Source organism: Electrophorus electricus, chromosome 22, assembly GCF_013358815.1.
Source record: "Electrophorus electricus isolate fEleEle1 chromosome 22, fEleEle1.pri, whole genome shotgun sequence".
Classification (NCBI taxonomy): Eukaryota; Metazoa; Chordata; class Actinopteri; order Gymnotiformes; family Gymnotidae; genus Electrophorus; species Electrophorus electricus.
In genome coordinates this window covers 399996-410000 of record NC_049556.1, presented here as the reverse complement: position 1 = coordinate 410000, position 10005 = coordinate 399996, and the positions used below count along the sequence as shown (strand labels likewise).

Sequence of the window (10005 nt, the reverse complement as noted above, 5' to 3'; positions counted from 1 at the left end):
AAAATCCTGAGTGTTTAAAATCACGTACACACAATAACAACCTTGCTATGAATGTCTATTGGCTAAATTCACAGTCCAAACTCACCTGACACAGTTAATGTAACAGCATTACTGATCTCTGAGCTCTGAGAGTCTCTTCCCCTGTACCCTCTGCAGGTGTATGTACCACTGTAATACTGTGTAACAGAGCTGATCATGTATGGATTGTATGTGACGTTTGGGTAGATACTGTAGTTATTCTTATACCAGCTGTATGTCCACCCAGTGTCTCCTTCTCCCTGTATGTCACATCTGAGAGTCACAGTCTCTCCTCTGAACACGTGATTATCAGGACTTACACTCACAACAGCTTTAACATGACCTGCAGAAACATTAAACATTTGAATTCTTCATTCAGTTACTTTGAAAACAAATAAATTACACAGATCTAAATCTAAATCTACCACACCAGTCAGTGCTATCTGGTCCTGCATATATTTTAATACTATATAAATTCTTTAATTATAAAATAAATACACTAAAATGCTAAATGTGTAAATTAATACATTTAAAATAGCAAATTTTCATAAATGTCTAATTAGTAATGGCAGTTTGGGTTTTAAATAATATATAAACAGAATATAAATCACCTTGAGCAAGTCCAGCTTGAACCAATAAAATGAGCACTATAAACATAAAAGAGGGAACATATGAATATGAACAATTAATTAATTTATTAAGGAAAACACATGAGAGCAAAACATTTCAGACACAATTAAAATAAAAGTATCATTGTTAATTTAAGCATAAACACCTTAACATGCTGGTTACCACTCTGTACAATTGTTCATTTAATAAAAACACCTTAACAAGCTAGATAATGGTTTGAATAAATGTACATCTAAACTCTGCTTCAAACGGAGTGGGGAAAATGACTGCTGTTTTCACAAGTACCCTAATTAAACAAAAGTGAAAGACATGACTGTCACGATAAACCATCATTAGAGTGCTTTAGAGCGCTGAAAGTTGTGAACACAAGGGGGCGTCAGTGATTTATGTTTCTGTGGACAGTGGTGTGTGCTGTGGTATGAGCAGATTCACTACTGCTGTTTCACAGTTCCACAGTGTCTGTTACTTATGGACATCCTATCCAACATTCTCTAAGTGTTTAGAAGATTTATGAAGAATGAACACACACGGTGTAACGTGGAGCGATAGCGAGCTGGACGCAGACGCTGAGAAGAGCGAGATTTATTAAGAGCAAATCCAGAATCTGGGTCATTAAGCCAGTCCAGGGTCACAGCACCAATACGAACAGATCCAGGAAATATATTAAAGAGAAAGAAAAACACGAAAATCGGAAAATAAATCAACAGACAAACTCAGAGAAAACAGGGTACAGATACACAGACAACAAGGCAGAACCCAGAACATTGACTGAATAAACGAAAACTAGACAAGAGCTCAGACAACGGCTTAGTACAAACACAATGAGCAGATAACGGCTAGAACAACGACCAGCAAGACACTGAGGAAAACATTGGGTTTAAAAACATGACCTAACAAGGTAGAAACGAGGAACAGCGGAAACTAATGAAGGACAGAAAACTAAACGAGGGGCTGAACTAACGAAACCAAAACAAAGAATCACATATGGAAATGAAATCCATGGAAATCAAATGGAAATGAAAGCCAGGATGGAAACAGAAACTGAAAGCAGGTGAATGCAGCGACGCTCGGGATCGTAATACTGATTCACAAATCTGCTGAATTTGTGAATCTGTTTCTGAGATTCTTGTATGGGATTAATTGTTAAATAGTCAGGCAGTATTAATGGGAGAAAATAAAAGTGTTTGTGAGCTGTTCCAGGACTGCAGAACTGTTGTTCTCCATCTCCCCATTTATGCTCATAAGATGAAGCTCTGAAAAAGAATCCAGTGGAGTTGTGTGTGTTGAGGTTCATGTCACAGGGTTTCCTTTCATATCTATAAAATGAAGAGTCTCTCTTGTGTCAGGCTGAATACAGCCAGACTATGTTGGTCAAGATCATTCTTCCCCCTCTTAATATAAGTGTTTTTGTTTATATTACAAAAAGCAAAGGGGTAATAATGTTTGTCTTGGTAATTTCTTGTTGATCGTCACCTTCCTATATTGTTTACTCATGTTACATTTTTTGAGATTGCAGTATTTTTACCCAGTTAGTCTGTTAAAATCTTAATATACACTGTATGTTACATTCTATCACATTTACCCCAACACACAAAACAGCCCAAGCAGTGGATGTTATCTGCTGATTTTCTACAGGGTGTTTGTAGGCTGCACTTGACTGTTTCAGCATCACACAGCATGTAAGTTTTCCCACTCATATCTGTGGTCATTCTTTGGGTTTGCTGTACTCTACTGACTTCTGTATTCCTAAATTATGTTGGTATGATCCAAATCTCAAATATACAGACTGTCCGGTTTCTATAGTGATAGTGATGTCATGGCTGTCAACTAGGTGTAGGTAGTTAGGAATCTTGGGGTTCTTCTTCACCCCACACTTTCACTTGAACCTCATGTTAGATCCCTCACTAAATCTGTTTCTCTCCTCTAAAACTCTACTCCATGGTTTCAGTAGCTCTTGTATTGATCATTGTAATCATCTTTTCACTGGTTTTACTGTGAAACTCTGAAAAACTCATCTGCTAGAGTCGTAAGCATCCATATCACTTCCGTGTTTCATCAGCTACGCTGATGTGTAGAAGTACGCTGATAACTGGTCTGTTCCCATATTCAGTACAAACATGTACCAGACCTTCTCTTCCTGCTCTCCAACCCAGTACATCAAACAGAACCCTTTCCATAACACATCTGGATACAGTGAGAACACCTGAGCACATGGAAGTGAAACTCTGATCCTCCCTTCTGAGGGAACTACACAACTAACACACATAATCTCATCAGTCAGGATCCTCAGACTGCACATTACCAACTTCATACAGCACCTCTGACTCTAATGAAGACATAAAGAGAACATTTACTCACAGAGCACCACAGGGAGTGGACTGAGCTCCATACTGTCCCAGTAATGACGGACTGACTGACTGACTGTGTGTGTTAAAGACTCATCACTTCCTGTATTCTCAGAATTAATGCGAGTTATTATAATGAGGTTATTTTAAGTGTCTTGACCCTTTGTGGTGTATGTGCTACATATAGTGAGGCCAAGTCCTGTGTTCTCTAGTCAGAGCACACTTCTGAGAATATAAGGAAATAAACATAGACAAAGAGAAGGGGGGTAGAGAGAGAGAGAGAGAGAGAGAGAGAGAGAGAGAGAAGGAGAGAGAAGGAGCGAGAGAGAGAGAGAGAGAGAGAGAGAGGAGAGAGAGAGAGAGAGAGAGAGAGAGAGGGAGAGAGAGAGAGAGAGAGAGAGAGAGAGAGAGAGAGAGAGAGAGAGAGAGAGAAGAGGTTGTGGTTTCCATTTTATATTAAGTGTCTGTACTGTGTGGTGTGTATGTAGGACACAGTGAGGCCAACTCTTCATCATAATTATTATAAATGATATTATTCATTTGAACTCATTTATTTAATGTAAATGTGTTGAATACTTTGGGAAAGAATGTTTTGCAGAAAACCTCATTTAGTGCACCCAGACTGTGTGGTTCCTTCCTCTTTCCATAACGATCTCACATTTTACTTCTCTCTCTCAATGACACACACACTCACACACACACACACACACACACACACACACACACACACACACACACACACATTCAGTTAAAATATATGAAGAATAACAGTAAATGTTCTCTTTACAATCTTTTTCCTTCTGTAAGATAGTGAGGCCAACCCTTCACCAAACCTAATATGAAATATTATTATTATTAGTCTCAGTCTTTCCTCTGTGTGTACTGGGGTGGGTCACTTTTAGTGCTGTTCCAGGACCTCCATGCTGGGGGAGGGAACAGGAGGCAGCGCTGATCCACTTCTCTCCCCTGGAGCAGTTTGTCCTGCTCCAGGACACAAGGGTAGCAGTCAGAGGAAGAGCACTAGAGAATTCCTCAGGGTGTCACACAGGGACAGACACACGTGTTCTAGTATCAAGCCCTCATCACTCAGACACCACAGTAAGATGATCACACTCTAAACACTTTAACACCAGATCCATGCAAACTCAACACAAAGTTTGTGGAGAGTGGAAAAGAGAATGTGCAGGTGAAAGAAGAGAGAATGAATTCTGATTCTGCACACTTTAAATGAATATTGTTAAACACCACTGAGTATCAGTAACATGAAGTAGAGAGCAGGTCACTTTTTATCACCTCTAACAGTCCATAACACCCACCACCCTGCACTTCCTCCCTCTGTTACACAGCTGAAATAGAACAGAAACCACAACACTCACCTCCCTCTGAGCTCATGCCTCCATTTTATTCATGTGTGTGTGTGTGTATGTGTGTGTGTGTGTGTGTGTGTGTGTGTGTGTGTGTGTGTGTGTGTGTGTGTGTGTGTGTGTGTGTGTGTATGTGTGTATGTGTGTGTGTGTGAGTGTGAGTGTGTGTGTGTGTGTGTGTGTGTGTGTGTGTGTGTGTGTGTGTGTGTGTGAGTGTGTGTGTGAGTGTGTGTGTGTGTGTGTGTGTGTGTGTGTGTGTGTGTGTGTGTCTTTGAGAGAGAGAAGTAAAATGTGAGATCGTCATGTAAAGAGGAAGGAACCACACAGTCTGTGTCCACTAAAGGAGGTTTTAGAGATCTGCAAAACATTCTTTCAACACATTTACATTAAATTAATGAGTTAAAATGAATAATATTATTTATAATTATGATGAAGAGTTGGCCTCACTGTGTCCTACATACACACCACACAGTAGAGACACTTAATATAAAATGGAAACCACGACCTCTTCTCTCTCTCTCTCTCTCTCCCTCTCTCTCTCTCTCTCTCTCTCTCTCTCTCTCTCTCTCTCTCTCTCTCTCCCTCTCTCTATACATGTATATTTCCCTCTATTTCTCTCTTTATCAGAAGTGTGCTTTGACTAGAGAACACAGGACTTGGCCTCACTATATCTAGTACTCACACCACAGACGGTCAAGACACTTAAAATAACCTCATTATAATAACTCATTAATTCTGAGAACACAGGAAGTGATGTGTCTTTAACACACACAGTCAGTCAGTCAGTCTGTGATTACTGGGACAGTATGGAGCTCAGTCCACTCCCTGTGGTGCTCTGTGAGTAAATGTTCTCTTTATGTCTTCATTAGAGTCAGAGGTGCTGTATGAAGTTGGTAATGTGCAGTCTGAGGATCCTGACTGATGAGATTATGTGTGTTAGTTGTGTAGTTCCCTCAGAAGCGAGGATCAGAGTTTCACTTCCATGTGCTCAGGTGTTCTCACTGTATCCAGATGTGTTATGGAAAGGGTTCTGTTTGATGTATTGGGTTGAAGAGCAGGAAGAGAAGGTCTGGTACATGTTTGTACTGAATATGGGAACAGACCAGTTATCAGCGTACTTCTACACATCAGCGTAGCTGATGAATCACGGAAGTGATATGGATGCTTACGACTCTAGCAGATGAGTTTTTCAGAGTTTAACAGTAAGACCAGTGAAGAGATGATTACAATGATCAACACAAAAGCTACTGAAACCATGGAGTAGAGTTTTAGAGGAGAGAAACAGATTTAGTGAGGGATCTAACATGAGGTTCAAGTGAAAGTGTGGGGTGAAGAAGAACCCCAAGATTCATAACTACCTACACAGGGTTGACAGCCATTACATCACTATCACTATAGAAACCGGATAGTCTGTATATTTGAGATTTGGATCATACCAACATAATTTAGGAATTGAGAAGTCAGTAGAATACAACAAATCCAAAGAATGCCCAAAGATATGAGTGGGAAAACCTACATGCTGTGTGATGCTGAAACAGTCAAGTGCAACCTACAAACAAACCCTACAGAAAATCAGCAGATATCATCCACTGCTTGGGCTGTTTTGTGTGTTGGGGGTAAATGTGATAGAATGTAACATACAGTGTATATTAAGATTTTAACAGACTAACTGGTTAAAAATACTGCAATCTCAAAAAATGTAACATGAGTAAACAATAAAGGAAGGTGACGATCAACAGGAAATGACCAAGACAAACATTATTACCCCTTTGCTTTTTGTAATATAAACAAAACACTTATATTAAGAGGGGGAAGAATGATCTTGACCAACACAGACTGGCTGTATTCAGCCTGACACAAGAGAGACTCTTCATTTTATAGATATGAAAGGAAACCCTGTGACATGAACCTCAACCTCAAGTTGAACACTGACCCAGTAACTCAGCTGTACCACTAACCTCAGTCTCTCTGCTGAAACTCAATTCATAGACAAAACCTCCCCAACAAAGGACCCACTCCTCACATTCATACATACATACACACACATGCACATATACATACATACACATGTACTCAACCAGGAAGACCAATGCCTACCCCCCTAACAAAAGGCCCACTACCACATGGTAGCAGAGAGATGGCGCATATTCAACTCCACTGTATTCTTTTTCAAAGCTTCATGTTATCAGCAGAAATGGGGAGATGGAGAACAACATTTCATCCTAGTTTTCGTTTCCATGTGATTCCCTGTTTTGGTTTCGTTAGTTCAGCCTCTCATTTAGGTCTCTCTCCTTCATTAGTTCCCCTGTTCCTCGTATCTACCTTGTTTGGTTGTGTTTTTAAACCCAGTGTTTTCCTCAGTGTCTTGCTGGTCATTGTTCTAGCCGTTATTTGCTCATCATATGGAAAGCCAAAGTAGTCAAAATTCACCTCAAACGAAACGCATTTTATTTGTAAAACCCAGAAAAAAAGCAGAGTTTTGGACGCTTTTACACCGCAAAATACCGCGTTATTTTTCACTACGCTGTAAAATACACTGCAAAAACCATCAAAAATGGTGTATTTGACACCATTTATATGTCAGTTGACACACCGTAAAAAGCTTTGTTGCATGTTCAAAGCATCATTCTGTAGGTGATGTGCATTGTAATATCAGGTCCCAGAGATTGCAATGCAATGTTTTGAGATACTTTGGATTAGAGCAGGTTACATTAACAGTAGGGGGCGCTATTCTGCTGCTATAGCTGGTGATTTTAATATACGGCTTATTAAGAATAATCCTTTATATCTACAGAGTTTAAACCTCGACCACTGCAATTCTACATACCATCAGATTCAGCGTTCTCAGGTGCAGGGACCATACCAAGATGTGGTCACTACTGTGGGAGAGGATATCCAACTGGAGAAACCGTGACAGGAGAGATTGGGGGGAGGGGATGGGGGAAGGTTCTTAAGATGGTAACTCAATTACCACCAAGCAAAAGGTGGAAATGTAGAATGCTATTTTAACGGTATAAAGCAAAAGACGCAAATAATATAGCTAGTCTCTGTGGTGAAGAAAGTTCAAGTCTATTGGCTGTCAAACCCAATAGGCAGAGCTCATTATCATACTATAAAATGACATTTTTAAACGCCGTTGTAAGCACGCCAAAACCTTTGGAGCCCTTAAAGCGACGCTTTTTACGGCATTTCAACTAACATATAAATGGTGTAAAATACGCCATTTTTGATGGTTTTTGCAATGTATATTACAGCGTAGTGAAAAAATAATGCCGTATTTTGCGGCGTAAAAGCGTCCAAAACAATTTTTTACAAATTTACAAATAAAACGCGTTTCATTTTAGGCGAATTTTGAGCACTTTGGTTTTCTGTAGTTGTTTGAGCGTTTGTCTTGTTTCACGTTTATTCAGTCAGTGTTCTGGGTTCTGCCTTGTTGTCTGTGTATCTGTACCCTGTTTTCTCTCGGTTTGTCTGTTGATTTATTTTCCAGATTTTCATGTTTTTCTTTCTGTTTAATATATTTCCTGGATCTGTTCGTATTGGTGCTGTGACCCTGGACTGTCTTAACGACCCAGATTCTGGATTTGCTCTTAATAAATCTCGCTCTTCTCAGCGTCTGTGTCCAGCTCGCTATCGCTCCACGTTACACAGTGTGTGTTCATTCTTCATAAATCTTCTAAACACTTAGAGAATGCTGGATAGGATGTCCATAAGTAACATACACTGTGGAACTGTGAAACAGCAGTAGTGAATCTGCTCATACCACAGCACACACCACTGTCCACAGAAACATAAATCACCGATGCCCCCATGTGTGTACATGATGATACTTTTATTTTAATTGTGTCTGAAATGTTTTGCTGTCAGGTGTTTTCTTTAATAAATTAATTAATTGTTCATATTCATATGTTTCCTCTTTTATGTTTATAGTGCTGATTTCATTGGTTCAAGCTGGACTTGCTCAAGGTGATTTATATTCTGTATATATATTATTTAAAACCCAAACTGCCATTACTAACTCTATTCAGCTATTACATGAAACATGGAATGATGGAATGATGTCATTAGACATTTATGAAAATTTGCTATTTTAAATGTATTAATTTACACATTTAGCATTTTAGTGTATGTATTTTATAATTAATGAATTTATTTAGTATTAAAACATGTGCAGGACCAGACAGCACTGACTGGTGTGGTAGATTTAGATTTAGATCTGTGTAATTTATTTGTTTTCAAAATAACTGAATGAAGAATTTCAAATGTTTAATGTTTCTGCAGGTCATGTTAAAGCTGTTGTGAGTGTAAGTCCTGATAATCAGCTGTTCAGAGGAGAGACTGTGACTCTCAGATGTGACATACAGGGAGAAGGAGACACTGGGTGGACATACAGCTGGTATAAGAATAACTACAGTCTCTACCCACACACCACATACAATCCATACATGATCAGCTCTGTTACACAGTATTACAGTGGTACATACACCTGCAGCGGGTACAGGGGAAGAGACTCTCAGAGCTCAGAGATCAGTAATGCTGTTACATTAACTGTGTCAGGTGAGTTTGGACTGTGAATTCAGCCAATAGACATTCATAGCAAGGTTGTTATTGTGTGTGCGTGATTTTAAACACCCAGGATTTTATATTTGCTGTGTTACAGAGAGAGCCCAGGCAGTACTGAGTGTGTCTCCACAGAGTTCGCTGACTGAAGGAGACTCAGTGAGTCTAAGCTGTGAGGTCAGAGACTCCTCTACAGGCTGGACATTCAGCTGGTACAGATCTGTTCCCTACAGAGAATGTTTAACTCCAGTAACACAAAATCATGGCTATGTGAGGTATTGTGTTGAGCTCCTCTCAGACAGCATCAGAGGAGCTGGAGGCTCCTACACTCTCAGTCCTGCTGCTCTACATCAAACAGGAGTTTATGTGTGCAGAGCAGAGAGAGGCAAACCAGCCTATCAGACACAGTACAGCAACACACAGCCACTATGGATCACTGGTGAGGACATAAAACAGCAGTGTGTGTGTGTGTGTGTGTGTGTGTGTGTGTGTGTGTGTGTGTGTGTGTGTGAAACATCAGATAATCACATAAATACAATCTACACTCTTGCTATGATAAGACAATAACAATAACATATGTGATGTATAATTTCTGTTTCTAAGGTCTGTCTCCTCCAGTCTCTCTGATCATCAGTCCCAGCAGAACTCAACACTTTAGTGGTGACTCTCTCTCACTGAGCTGTGAGGGACAGAGTGACTCTACTGGATGGAGAGTGAGAGGATACACACACAGTGGGAGGGTGTCAGACTGTTCATCAGACTGGGGATCAGTTACAGGATCTACATGCACCATCGGATACCTCTACACATACCACAGTGGAGTGTACTGGTGTCAGTCTGAATCTGGAGGGAGCAGCAATCCTGTTAACATCACAGTGCACAGTGAGTCTACATGTAGTGCACTCACTAGTTAAGGAGAAAAGGAAATGTTTGATAACAGGATATTATAGTTCACAATATATAGAACGATCACTTACTGACTAAGAAAACTAGAGTTAATAAGAAAATCTGTTTAACATGTTCTCAGTGTGTGTGTGTGTGTGTGTGTACATGTGTGTGTGTGTGTGTGTGTGTGTGTGTGTGTGTGT

At 39.9% G+C, this 10005-nt stretch overlaps 1 long non-coding RNA gene across 1 annotated transcript; it reads left to right on the top strand.

The window, feature by feature from the left end:
* The first annotated feature begins 5171 nt into the window (after positions 1-5171).
* LOC118240607 lies at positions 5172-9033 on the top strand. The gene is made up of 3 exons (XR_004775520.1): positions 5172-5194; positions 8288-8323; positions 8639-9033. It is a non-coding gene; the product is annotated as an uncharacterized LOC118240607 (long non-coding RNA).
* The last annotated feature ends 972 nt before the right edge of the window (positions 9034-10005 follow it).